Source organism: Balaenoptera musculus, chromosome 4 (assembly GCF_009873245.2).
Source record: "Balaenoptera musculus isolate JJ_BM4_2016_0621 chromosome 4, mBalMus1.pri.v3, whole genome shotgun sequence".
NCBI classification, from domain to species: Eukaryota; Metazoa; Chordata; class Mammalia; order Artiodactyla; family Balaenopteridae; genus Balaenoptera; species Balaenoptera musculus.
This window is the reverse complement of record NC_045788.1, coordinates 19,957,968-19,972,569: the sequence shown is the minus strand read 5'-3', so window position 1 is coordinate 19,972,569 and position 14,602 is coordinate 19,957,968. Positions and strand designations below refer to the sequence as shown.

The window sequence follows — 14,602 nt, the reverse complement described above, 5'->3', positions numbered from 1 at the left end:
TAAGATCTGAAACTTATTAGTGTAAGTCCTTCAGTACAACTGCTACTCTTTCTGTAATAAACCCTGCCACCTTTGCTCAGCCTCTTCCTTGGCGTAAATGCCCCACACACATGATCAGTATTTCAAATAACACACAAATTTTCCCTGTCTCCCAGCCTTTATATGAAACCCTTGAGCCCTTTGACTGGAAACATTCCTTCCTGCTCTGTGACAACACACCTGCCAATCTAACAGGGTAGAACTTAACTTTACACAGAGAATTGTTATATTAGAAGCTCACCAGAGGGAATATTTCTTGAGTTTTCAGAGGACCTCTCTGTTCATAGCCAATTGACTCTGTTCTGAGTATACCTTTGCATTCCCACTCTATTTGATAAATACCCCAGATTTTGACACCAAATCTGACCCTCTATCGGCTAGATATTCCCCTGATATAGAAAAAATAATGGGAAAAAAGAAAAAGAGGTAAAATAATGGGAGCAGAACTTATTAAAGTTCAGATACATTCTACCAAGTTGTTACCCAAACTTCCCACAATACCCCTTGATGCCAAAAGAAGAGCTCAAACGTATAGTTGAATGCCTTCTACAAAGGTCTTCCCATGCACTGCCTTTGTAACACTCTCATCCAGCAAGAAATGAAGCCAAACAGACAAGGATTTTGATTTGTTCAACACCTTAAGGCCATCGACAAAATATGTATACCTCACTACCTGACAGAAATTAACCCAAATACCATCCTATCATCAATTCCACCTGAAGCCACTTGCTTCACTCTAATGTATCTTTGCTCTGCCTTTTTTTCGTTTGCCTCTAGACCAAGGCAGTCAATATGATTTTGCTACCTGGAGAGGACAACAACATACCTGTACAGTCATGCCCCTGGAGTACACTGCAGCTCCCTTCTATTTTTCCCTGGTTGTCGATCAAGAGTTAAAAGATCTAAATTTCCCTTGTGATTTAGTCCTAACACAATGTGTAGATGATCTAGTTTGTTCAAAGAACAAGGAAGCCTGTAAAAGGATTCCATTGACTTGCCCCAGCCTCAGCAAAAAGGAGACATAAAATTTCAAATATAATTATTATTTTGCCAAAATACAGTCCATTATTCAGAGCATGACTCATCTCAGGAGGGAAAAACATCCAGAAAAGTTCACAATGGGCAGAGGGTAGTCAAACTATCATGGACACTAGGGACAAAACCATGTAGACAAAAGAAATTTAGCAATTACTCTATCGACCAGAAAAGGAGTGGAAGGGGCAGTGGTAGTGTGCCTGGGAAAGGATGGCTTTTTAGAGAAAAGTGCTGTCGCTTAAGTTTGAAGCAAACTGGGAGGTGGAGGCGGGTAGGGCTGGTTAAGAGTGCCCTCCCTAGAGAAAACCTAAGCAGCAGTCTGGCTGTCAGAAAGCACACTGTATTTCAAGCGGCTTTTCTTTGCCCGGGTGAGCTTCCTTTCAGGTGTTTTAGTCAGTCACTGATCAAAATTCTGCAGTGCAGCCTGCATCCATAAAGCATCTGTTCCTGTGATTCTTACAGTGTGTGCAAGGTACACACAGCCAATATCAGAAGACTATCCTGGTCCCCGTTCAATTGGCCAGGAATTGTGGGAGGCAGTTGATTCAGGGAACAGGCATTTCCAGGTCTTGCGTGGAGGACTATGAGGGCGTTGGGGACGCTGGTGAGGACCTGGACTTGGAGAGGGAGGTAGAGGTTGGAGTGGTGAGTCGGAGAAGGGCTCTGGAAGGTGCAAGTCCAGATTGTCATCGTGGTGAGGAGAGCGTCTCTCTGGACTAGGGTTGGGGGTCCAAGGGGACGGCTCTGAGACTAGGCCCAACAGGTAGAAGCCAAGCACACTTCCAGCAGAAAGGCAGAGCCCAGCAACGGAGCCGGCTGTGGCATCCATCCCGGGTGGCAGGAACTCAGCATCCATGTCCGCATCCTCCCTTTGGCCTCTTCTTGGCAGCGATCTCTGGGACAGCTGAGCAGAAGAATCCCTGCTCCAGGGTAATGTACTCCCCGGGAGTGAGCAGGAAAGCGCCCCGTTCCAGGCCCTGTCCCAAGGGGTGTTCGATGCCCGAGCCCACCAGGGCCTTAGCGACCAGCATGAGGATGCGATCTCCGAGAGACACTTGCCTCACGGACGCTGGCTCGGGCTCCAGCACCACGTCGACGTCGTCCAGGGGCACGTGCAGGGCACAGCCCGTGGGCAGGACCACCACGAAGATGAGCGTGTCCGCGGTTGGGGGCCAGGTCAGGTTGTCCAGGCTGGGCGCCGCCTTGGACTTGGACTCGGGGCCCGCGGGCTCCTCCTTTCGCAGTGCTTGGCAGGGCCCGGTCCTCCGGGCTGCGGTCCCCACTGGTCCGCAGGGGAGGCGCTGGGGCTGCGGGGCCGGCTGCCCATCATCCCAATGGCGGCGCGGGCGGCGCTCCCTGGGCCAAGCAAAGAGCGAGGTGGAGTTGGTCCTGCAGGCAGTGACTCCTGATTGACAGGTGAGGTGGGCCAGGTCTCTGTGGTGCAGGACTAGGCGACGCAGTTCGAAACTTCGGAGCTCCGGGGGCGCCTCTCGGTCCTGGCTTCTAGGGGAGCTGCTGGGCTCGGCTTTGCGTGTGTGAATCTTCAGGTCCTCACGTGGACTGGTTTGCGCAGGAGTGGGCCAAGGATGTTGTGAGTGACGCCGGCGGAACCTGAGTCGCAAAGCATCCTCACGCTAAGCCCCGCCCCTTCCTAGGCTCTGCCCCTAGAAGTGGAGGCCTCTGTGTTGCCCAATAGCCCTGGCAGTAGTGGGAAGTTTACTCTAGAGAAATACTTTTATAGGCCTCAGCGGGGCTGAGCAGTCGTGCCGCTCTAGGACTAGGCTTCCTGGGTCGAATTCTTGGCTTTCCTCGTGTTGACATCAGATGTAGAAATCCTTAACCAGAAAACCGATTAAATTTCAAGTCCTACCAGTGGAACATTGCACCAGGACAGTGAGATGCAGTTCCCTTGTCCCCTGAGACCTCGCCCTGGAAGTGACCTTTTATCTTCTTTTGGTCCAAAAGTGGAGTGTGTTGGGGATGGCATCCCCAAGCTTCTGTTTACCTGAGTTGTTAATGACTGTCAGATCCTCCCAGCCGTGTCGAAAGGGAAAGAGATGTTAGGATTGAGGGTCTTTATTGCAGTCGCTGCAGGATCAACTTATATATCTATCAGTTTAGCATGATGGTCATTGTTATAATTCCATTAACTAAACCAACAGTTCACATTCTCTAAATTGACCTACACTACACTTGAGAGGTGTATCTGTTGTAGTCCAATTGACAAATGATGAAAAGGTCATGCCAAAGGAAGAAGCAATTGGCCAGAGCCGGGAACTAGCAGATCTGGGTCTGACGCGTCAGCCTCCCCTCAAGATGATGCAGGCGGCAGTGCCTTTGATCTGGGTGTCACTTTAAAGTTGAGTCTATCGGCAGATGGTATTGGTAAAGGGAAGGTGTGTCTCAACAGCTTATCCAGAGTTAATAGGAGAAAACACTCTATAATTACTTTGGAATGGGTAATACTTTCATCTGGTTTCAGAGTAATGTGAAACATTTCCTTCCCTGTCCTTCAACCATGTGATTGCTCACTTTGTCCCTTTTTATAAAATAGCTTGTATGTTCTCATTTTTCGGGCCACATAGCATTCCTTTGTACAGAATTCTGTTAAAATCAGGCTTCCCTTGATGGGCATTTAAGCTAGTGATCTGTGAATTGGTAGACATGGGCCTTCTCTGTCCAATTAGTGTAAAATGCAGGTTCTTTGCCACATCCCAGAACCAATGATCAGAATTCTGGGAGCCATGGGCATAAAAATTCCTTGTACGCACCTGCACAAAGATTCTGTTTTGGCAGAAAGTTTAAGATCACTGAACTTGTTTTCATTCAGCATTTGAGAGGTTCAGGAACAGCGAGGTTTATGATTGAGGTCCTGTCCCTGCTTGTTGGTGACAATGTCATGAAGAGAACTCAAACTTCCTGGGCCTGCATTCAGGAGTTTCCCCTACACTACTGCCTGTATTCACTCATGGCTGCATGTCCCATGTTTTTGGCTGCTGGCCAAGAAATTCCCCTGCTTAGGTCAAGACTCTGGCTGCGGGGAACATTCAGGGGCCATACACTGGCTTGGCGGGCCCTGCCAGAAACCTGAGTTCTCATGGGGTGAAAGTGATGTCGCTGGCACCTATCTCTATGTTCCCAGGTGATGGGAGCAGCTGCTGTGCTCCTATTGTTTGGACAGAGGGTGGGGTGGGGAGATGGGGGGAGATGTTAGGGAGCTTTCAGGAAACAACTAATTTGGTCCTGGAGAATTCTGTGGGCAACACTTGAACGTACCATGATCAGGGAATAACGGGGGCTCCATTCAGGAGAGTGAGTGTGAACATGCTTTGTTTTAAGGGACAGATGGAGGAGCCAAAACCTGGCCAGGACACCAGGTGTAGCTCAGGGCTCTTGGCATAATCAGTATTGGGGCCCTGAATGTGGTGGCTACTGTCCCAGCCTGTGCCACCTCTTGTCCACGGCTCTACTGACCTCAATAGTCTCACGTCTGGGGTCATCATTGTCCTGGGCCCTGTGAGTCCTCACTGTGAGCTCCCCTCCCAAGGGAATGTGGTCCTGTCCTGAGACAAAGGCAGTTACTGGGGGTCTGGTATAGACACTCCCAAGTTCCTCTTCGGATCAGACCCTTTATAACTGGGTGATCACAGGAAGTCCTTTCACCTTCTCTAACCTTAGTTTCCTACGTGTAAAGTGGGGAGAATGCCATCTACTGTGCAGGGGGGTTGTGAGATAATGTATGTAAAATGTTCTTGGAGCACGGTAAATGCTTAGTAAATAGTAGCTATTTACTGCTTATTATGTTTATAATCTGCCTTTCCAACTTCACAGTGTAAAGCCCTGTTCTCAGAATCTTGAACAGTGCCTGGCATGTAACCAACATCCAATGAATGGTAACCAATATCATCATCATCATCCTAAAAAGGGGTCTGATCTGTTAGAAAGTACTGGTCCAGGTGTTTTCATGGCATGACCTCTATGTAATTTAGAAATGGCTTGCTGTGCACCAGATCAGATACCTTTCCTTCTGCCTTATTTTTGTTTACTCTAGACGCCCAAATAACGTCAGGGTGGTTTATCAGGCCCACTCACTGGGCTTTCTTGGTGTCAATCAATACTGACTATTCAAACAGTATGAACTGCTTGAACCACTGTGGGACACAATTAGCAAATAAATCCTGGTCCTGGGTAGGGTACACGATGGCTCTCTACAGTCCCACTGGGAGAGGAAATGTGACAGAATTTGGGCACAGGAAGCCAGGCACAAGATGGATATCACCGAGTGAGACTCAGGACTTTTTGCAACATTGGTCATCTGGGCACAGTGAATGCTTTGTACTACCATTTGAGACTCTAAGGCACAGGCCCAGGGCACCAGCCTGACAGTACTCTTGACATTGGCTCTAATGAGGGCCATTCTGTTATTCCCCAAGAATGCGTAACTAGCTTTTTCAAATCCCTATTTATTTTTATTCACTTTAGGAATAATACCTGGATGCATATTTTAGAAAATCTAAACAGCATAGTTAAAGCTGTAGCTCCCTTCAACTCCCCACAAACTACTAATCCACTATTGATGTGAGAAGATGCTTTTATATGTATCAATATTTACAAACTTAACACAGGGAATTAGTTTTCTTCCTGGAATGGCAAAGTATGGTGGGTCTTCTTCTGCAATATGTTAGAGCTTATTGCGATTTGGTATTGTCATCAGCAAAGTACATTGTCTCTTCTACCTTTTATTGGAGAGACTTTTTCCAACACACAATACAGGCTTTTATATGAAAATGTTGTATAAGAAAGGACAGCTTCAAACATTTCTTGTAGAGCAACCCTGTTGTATTTGCCTGAAGCAGAATAATGGTAGTGCCCCTCTTGCAGTTTCTATTAATAAGAGTACTGGCATTATTGATACTATGTATAAAATAGATAACTAATGAGAACATTCTGTATAGCAAAGGGAACTCTACTCATTGCTCTGTGGTGACTTAATGGGAAGAAGATCCAAAAATGAGGGGATATATGTATATGTATATCTGAATCACTTTGCTGTACAGGAGAAACTCACACAACATTGTAAAGCAAATATACTCTGATAAAAATTAATTTTAAAAACGGGAAAAAAAGAGTATTGGAAGTCCTAGCCACAGAAATGGGATAAAACCATGAAATAAAGGGAATACATATTTGATATGAAGAAGGAGAACTGTCACCATTTTCAGATGACATAATACTTTGGAAATAGAAAAACATTAAATTCACCATGCCGAAAATATCAGCACTACAAAAAAACTTCCACAAACTCACAGCGTACAAAATGAATACACAAAAACATACTGCTTTTCCATAAAAAATGAAGGAACTCCCTGAAAGAAAAAGAAAAAACATGAGAAGAAGAATGTCTTCTCAAATCACGCCTAAAAGAATTCAACACCTCAGGATACACTTAACCAATGAGGTGAAAGACCTATATTCTGAAAACTATAAAACACTGATGAACCCAATAGAAGATGATACATAGAAATGGAAAGAGAGCCCGAGCTCTGGGATTGCAAGGATTAAGATTGTTCAAATGGCCATACTACCTGAAGCAATCTACAGACTGAAGGCAATCCCTAGCAAAATACCCATGACGTCTTTCTTAGAACTAGTACAAATATTCCTAAAATTTGTAGGGAGGCACACAAGACCCAGCATAGACCCAGCATGGCCAAAGCAAAGAAGACGGCTGGAGCTACCATGCTCCCAGGCTTCAGACCAAACTACAAAGCTACAGAAATCAAAACAGTCTTGTACTGGCACAGAAACAGACACAGAACTCAATGGAAAAGGACAGAGAGCCCAGAAATGGGCCCAGAAGTAAACCCAGGCAGCTACGGTCAATGAGTCAATGACATAGGAGGCATGAGTACACAACTGACAACAGACAGTCTCTTCCACAAGTGGTGCAGGCAAAACTGGACACCTACATGGAAAACAATGAGACTAGAACATTTCTACACACCTTCCACAAACCTGAACTCAAAATGGGTGAAAGACCTAAAGGTGAGACCTGAATCCCTAAAACTCCTCGATCAGACACTGGCAGAACACTCTTGGACATAAATCGTAGCACTCTCTTTGGCAAGGCATCTGTCTCCTCAGGCAAAAGTCATCTAAGCAAACCTAAACACATGGGACCTAGTTGAACTTGAAAGCTTTCACACAGCAAAGGAGACCATTGACAAAACGAAAAGGCAACCTAAAAATGGGACACGATATCTGCATGTGAAATGGCTGAGAAGGGGTGAATCCAAACGTATAAACAGCTCATACAGCTCCATAGGAGAAAAACCAACCAACCAACCAACCAACCAACAACCCAATCAAACCATAGGCAGAACATCGGAATACACTTCTTTTTCCAAAGATGACAGGCAGATGGCTATCAGGCACCTGAAAAGATGCTCCACATCGCTAATCGTTAGAGAAATGCAAATCCAAACAGCCATGACATATCACCTCACACCTGTCACAGTGGCTAGCATCCAACAGGCTCCAAATAAGAAATCTTCGCAAGGAGATGGAGAATAGGGAAGCCCCATACATTGTTAGTGGGAATGGCAATTGGGGCAGCCACTATGCAGAACAGCATAAAGCTTCCTCAAAACACTACAAAGAGAGCCACCATGTCATCCAGCCATTCCACTCCTGGATACACATCCCGAGAACAACCAAACCACTCATTAGAAATGATACATGCACCCGGATGTTTCTAGCAGCACTACTGACTATAGCCAAAACGTGGAAGCAACCCTAGTGCCCATCCACAGACCAACAGATAAAGAGGAGGTGGGATACACACACACACACACACACACACACACACAAGAGGTGACAGCCGCCATCCAGAAAAGTTCACACTGAGCAGAGGGTTGTCATAAACTAGCACGGACACTAGGGACCAAACCCTGTGGTCAAAAGAGAGTTAACAATTACTCTATTGGGGAGGGGACGGGACAGTGGTAGGGTGCCTGGGAAAGGATGCCTCTTTAGAGAAAAGTGCTGACCATTGGGTTTGAAGGGAAATTGGGGTGTGTGGGTGGGGTAGAGCTGCTTAAGGGTGCCCTCCCTAGAGAAAACCTAAGCAGCAGTCGGGCTGTCTGAAAGCACACTGTATTTCAAGAGGCTTTTCTGTGCCAGGGTGAGCTTCCTTCCCAGGGTTCTAGTCAGCCACGGATGCAAAATTCGGCAATGCAGCGTGCATCCAAAATGCATCTGGCCCTTGTGATGCTTGTCGGGTGGGCAATGTACACACAGGCGTCATCAGAAGACTCTGTCGTGGTCTCCAGCCTGGTGTGGAGTATTGGTGGCTGGGCCTGGAGGAGGGGCAGTTCATTCCAACAACAGGCATCTCCAAACCTTGCAACGTGGACCGTGAGGGCATTGGGGGCGCTCGTGGGGACCCGAACGAAGAGAGGGAGGTAGAGGTTGGAGTGGTAAGTCGGGGAAGGGCTCCAGAAGGTGCAAGTCCAGGTTGTCGTCGTGGTGAGGAGAGCCTCTCTCTGGACCGGGGTTGGGCGCCCGAGGCCAGGGCTCTGGGAGGAAGCCCTGCGCGTCGGGGTCCGACACCCTTGATGCGGGGATGCAGAGCCCAGCAATGTAGCCGGCTTCAGCATCCATCCCAGGCTGCGGGAACCCGGCGTCCACGTCCGCGTCCTCCTCCTTGGCCTCTTCTTGGCAGGCGATCTCTGGGACAGCTGCGCACAAGAATTCCGGCTCCAGGGCCATGTACTCCCCAGGAGCGCTCAGGAAAGCGGCCCGTTCCAGGCCCTGTACCCACGGAACTTCCACACCCGAGCCCAGGAGAGCCTCGTGGACCAGCAGGAGGATGTGATCTCTGAGAGACACTTGCCTCATGGACGTGGGCTCGGCCTCCAACAGCACTTCGACGTGGTCCAGGGGCAGGTTCAGGGCACAGCCGGCGGACAGGACCAGCACGGAGGTGAGCGTGCTGACAGCTGGGGACTCGGGCACGTTGTCCAGGCTGGGAGCCGCCTTGGACTCGGACTCGGAGTCGGGGCCCGCGGGCTACTCCGTTCGGCGGCGCTTGGCAGGGCCGGGTCCTCCAGCCTGCAGTCACCACCGGGCCGCACGGGACGCGCTGGGGCTGCGGGGCCAGCTGCCCATCTCCTCGACCGACAGACGGCGCTCCCGGGGCCTGGCAGAGGGCGAGGAGGCGCTCGGTCCTGCACGCTGTGACGCGTTTCCACGACGGGTGAGGCAAGCCGAGGCGGGCCGGGTGGGGCCCAGGAACGGCGCGATGCGGGGCTAGTCCTCGGAGCTCTGGGGCCGCCTCCCAGGAGTCCCACAGTGCAGGCTGCCAGGAGAGCCGCGTCCGGCACCTCAGCTCCCTGCTCACCGAAGCCCACTCCTCGACACACCCACAGGCGATGGCCAAAGCTGTTGCAAGTGAGACTAGCGCAGTTAGGGGCGCAATTAATACATCCTCACGCCAGGCTCCGCCCCCTCCGAGGCTCCACCCCTGTAGAACTCGCGGTAGCCCAGCCTTGTGATAGACAGCCCTGGCTCTGCGGGGGGGGGGGGGGGGGGGGGGGGGGGGGGAAGAGTTCACTGTAGGGAACTACTCTTAGAGGCCTGCAGGGGGCTCTCTGAACCATCCTGCCCCTCTAGGGCTAGGCTTCCAGGGTCCAGTGTAGGTCCCTCCTCCCGCGGAAGCCCTGCCCCGGATGCGTCCTGGCCTCTTTTCTTTGGGTCCCATACTGGGGGGGAGTCTGGGATGGCATCCTTAAAAGTCTCCCTGGGCCGAAGTTGTCAAGGACGCTCAGATCCGCCCAGCGGTCTTGAAAGGGAAAGCAGTCTTAGGAGTAAGGCTCTTAATAGCAGCCACTGCATGATCAACTTCTATTGATATATCTATCCCTTGAGCACGACGATGGTCATGGTGATACTTCCATCAACTGAACCACGAGTTCACTTTCTCTAATGGGACCTAAACTACACCCGAGAGGTGTAGCTGTTGTAACCCAATGGACACGTGATGAAAACGTCATGAAAAAGGACCAACCAATTTGCCCAGGAGGCCAGAACTAGCAGAGCTGGGTCTGACGCGTCAGACTCCCCTCCAGAAGATGCAGGCCGCAGCGCCTCTGATCTGGGTGTCACTTGAGAGGCGCATCTACGCCGCGGATCCTGGCGGCCAAGGGAAGGTGTAGCTCAGCTTCCTCTCCAGTATTAACGGGGGAAAACACCCCACGCTGATTTCAGAATGCGGAATCCTTGCGCATGGTGGCAGACGACCGAGGAACCCTTCCGTCCAGCCTCGTCCTTTAAGCACGCGGTTGCTCACTCTGTCCCTTTTGACACGACAGAGTCTCCAGTATACTCTCATTCTTAGGGCCGCATCGCACTCCTTTCCACACAATTCCATTTCAATCAGGCCTCTCTCCGTGGGCATTTAACCTAGTGGTCTGTGACTTGGCCAGCACTGGCATCCTCTGGCTAATTGGTGTAAAATTGCAGATTCTTGGCCGCATCCCAGACCAACTGGTCAGAATTCCTAGAGCCATGGGCCTTGGAATTCTCTGGAAGCAGCTCCACAAAAGATTCTGTTTGATGCCAAAGTGGAAAACCAAGCCACTAGTTTTCATTCAGCATTTGAGGGGTTCGTGTACAAGGGCGGCTGGTGCTTGAGGTCAGGGCCCTGCTGGGTGGGGGGCCTAAAGGCACCAAGGGAACTCAAACTTCCTGGGCCTGCCTTCAGGGGTTTTCCCTGCACTAATGGCCAGCCTCCGCTCTCATGGCTTGAATTCCGGTGACCCTGGCCAAAGGCCAACCATTTCCCCTGAGCTGGCCACTCCCGTCTGGGCGCTGGCAGGGCGAACACGCTTGCAGGCACGCACGCGCACGGGCTCTACACCAGCGCTGGGTGGGGGGCGGGAGAGGGGCCTCCCTGGAGCCAGAGTTCCCGTAGGGTAAATGTGGACGCTACAGGCTTCAAACTCTATGCTCCCAGGTGATGGGAGCAGCCGCTGTGATCCTGCTGTTGGGACAGAGGGCACTGGGAGGTTGGGGAGGGGAGTCTGGGGTGAGGGAAATCAGGGCCGTGGGGCCAGTGGGGCAGGGGTCGGGGTTGGGGGTGTGACGGCAGAACATCTGCTTTAGCCCTGGAGAATTCTGGAGGCTACCGTTGAATGTCCGACGCCTCTCACCTCCCGCTCGGGCAGTAATGGGGGTTCCATTCTGGAGGCTGAGGGTGGACATGCCAGGTTGCAAGCGACAGAAGGACGACCCGAAAGCTGGCCAGGACACAGGCAGGGGTTCGGGGCTCTGGCCTGGCCAGGAATGGGGCCCTGAATGCAGTGGCTCTGGTCCCTGCCCGGTGCCACCTCCAGTGGGCTGCTCTCCTGAACTCAGTACTTTCACATCCTGGCTCATCATTGTCCTGGGCCCCGAGAATCCTCACGGTGAGCTCCCCACCTAAGGGAATGTGGTCCTGTCCCAAGATAAAGCCAGTCAGCAGGGGGAGAGGGGAAACAACTCCCTCCAGTTAATAACGGCCACTGATGACAAACCCACAGCAAACATCAGACTCAAAGGGTAACCGCTCAAAGCCTTTCCTCTCACCTTCCCCAACCAGATAAGGATGCCCCTCTCACCACTCCTATCTGACAGAATATCGCAAGTCCTAGCCCCAGCAATCAGGCCAAAACGAGAAAGAAAAGGCATCCACATTGGAAGCAAAGAAGTAAAACTGTCACTATTTGCACACAACATGATCCTTTGGAGAGAAAACCCTAAAGTCTCCACCCCAAAACTATTATCACTAACAAATGAATTCCACAAAATTGCAGCCTACAAGATTCATACACAGAAACCTGGTGCTTTTCTATACACTAGGAAGGAATTCTCTGAAGTAAAAAGGAAAACATGAGAAAAAGACTCCCATCTCAAATTGCACCAAAAGGAATTCAACGCCTCGGGATACACTTAACCAAGGAGGTGAAAGACTTATATTCTGAAATCTGTAAAACACTGACGAAGGCAATAGAAGCTGATACATAGAAATGGAAAGAGATCCTGTGCTCTGGGATTGCAAGGATTAAGATTGTTCAAATTGCCATACTACCTGAAGCAATCTATAGACTGAAGGCAATCCCTAGCAAAATACCCATGACGTCTTTCTCAGAGCTAGTACAAATATTCCTAAAATTTGTAGGGAGGCACACAAGACCCAGCATAGACCCAGCATGGCCAAAGCAAAGAAGACGGCTGGAGCTACCACGCTCCCAGGCTTCAGACCAAACTATAAAGCTACAGAAATCAAAACAGTCTTGTACTGGCACAGAAACAGACACAGAACTCAATGGAAAAGGACAGAGAGCCCAGAAATGGGCCCAGAAGTAAACCCAGGCAGCTACGGTCAATGAGTCAATGACATAGGAGGCATGAGTACACAACTGACAACAGTCTCTTCCACAAGTGGTGCAGGCAAAACTGGACACCTACATGGAAAACAATGAGACTAGAACATTTCTACACACCTTCCACAAACCTGAACTCAAAATGGGTGAAAGACCTAAAGGTGAGACCTGAATCCCTAAAACTCCTCGATCAGACACCGGCAGAACACTCTTGGACATAAATCGTAGCACTCTCTTTGGCAAGGCATCTGTCTCCTCAGGCAAAAGTCATCTAAGCAAACCTAAACACATGGGACCTAGTTGAACTTCAAAGCTTTCGCACAGCAAAAGAGACCATCGACAAAACGAAAAGGCAACCTAAAAATGGGACACGATATCTGCATGTGAAATGGCTGAGAAGGGGTGAATCCAAATGTATAAACAGCTCATACAGCTCCATAGGAGAAAAACCAACCAACCAACCAACCAAAAACCCAATCGAAATATAGGCAGAACATCGGAATACACTTCTTTTTCCAAAGATGACAGGCAGATGGCTATCAGGCACCTGAAAAGATGCTCCACATCGCTAATCGTTAGAGAAATGCAAATCCAAACATCCATGACATATCACCTCACACCTGTCACAGTGGCTAGCATCCAACAGGCTCCAAATAAGAAATCTTCGCAAGGAGGTGGAGAATAGGGAAGCTCCATACACTGTTGGTGCGAATGGCAATTGGGGCTGCCACTATGCAAACAGCATAAAGTTTCCTCAAAACATACAAACTGAAACACCACGTCATCCAGCTTTTCCACTCCTAAACATATATATCCTTAAAACACTCACAGGAAAAGATACATGTACTTGTATGTTATAGCATCATCACTGACAATAGTCAAAGCATGCAAGCAACCCTAGCGCCCATCCACAGACTGATAGGTAAAAAGAATTGGGATATACACACACACACACACACACACACACACACACACACACACACTCAATGGAATAATACTCAGCCCTAACTAAAACTCAAACTCTGCCATTTGCAGCAATGTAGATGGACCTAGGCAATATTATCCTTTATGGTAGTAGTGAGACAGCAAAGACAAACAATGAATGTTATCAGTTACATGGGGAATGTAAAAAATAATGCAAACTAATACATATGCAACAATGAAACAGACCTACAGCCCTAAAAACAAACTTGTGGTTACCAAATGAGACAAGAGGAGAGACAGGACAAATTAGGTATGAGATTAACAGATAAAAACTATTATACATAAAAAATAACCAAAAAGCATTTACTGTATAGCACAGGGAATTATACCTACTATCTTGTAATAACCCATAATGTAATATAGTGGAAAAAGAATTCACTATGTTGTTCTCCCGAAACTCACTCAATTTGGAAATCAACTATGCTTCAATTAAAATGTTTTTGAAAAAACAAGGAACCAGGGGTCAAGATGGCAGATTAGTAGGAGGACGTGGAGTTCATCTCTCCCCAAAAATGCATCAAGAATACATCTACAGCGACTTCCCTGGCAGTCCAGTGGTTAAGACTCCATGCTTCCACTGCAGGGGCCACAGGTTCTATCCTTGGTCGGGAAACTAAGATCCTGCATGCAGTGCAGCCAAAACAAACAAACAAAAAGAACAAAAGAATACATCTACAAATGGAACAGTTCTCACAGAGCACAAGTTGAACACTAGCAGAGGAACCTGGATGCCTAAAAGGACAAGAAAAAGCCCTGTAATACCAGTTAGGATGAAAGAAAGAAGAAGGGGAAAGGAAGAGGAGAGGAAGCGGGAGCTGAAGGAGAGGAGAGGTTCCTACAGTCAGTGAAGCCCCCTCACCAGCGGGGAGATCAGTTGGGACAGAAGGGATGCTTCGGGGGCTGTCAGAGGACAGCAGAGCAACCGATCTGTGTCAGGCAAGACAGAATGAAACCTACACAGATGGTCCATGCCAGAGCCCTTCGTGCCCCATCCTGAGATGTGTGTCCAATGCTGCAGATGGAGCTGGGTGCTGGAACATGGAGTTTGGAAAGCAAATCTGGGGAGAGGACTGCTGTTGGCTGGGAGGAGACAGCCTGAGGAAAGGAGAGTGAGGAAATCC

General features: G+C 49.1%; 1 pseudogene; it reads right to left on the bottom strand.

Annotated features, from left to right (window-relative positions):
- Window positions 1–1,919: 1,919 nt before the first annotated feature.
- On the bottom strand, window positions 1,920–2,401 carry LOC118894519 (annotated as a pseudogene).
- Window positions 2,402–14,602: the final 12,201 nt, after the last annotated feature.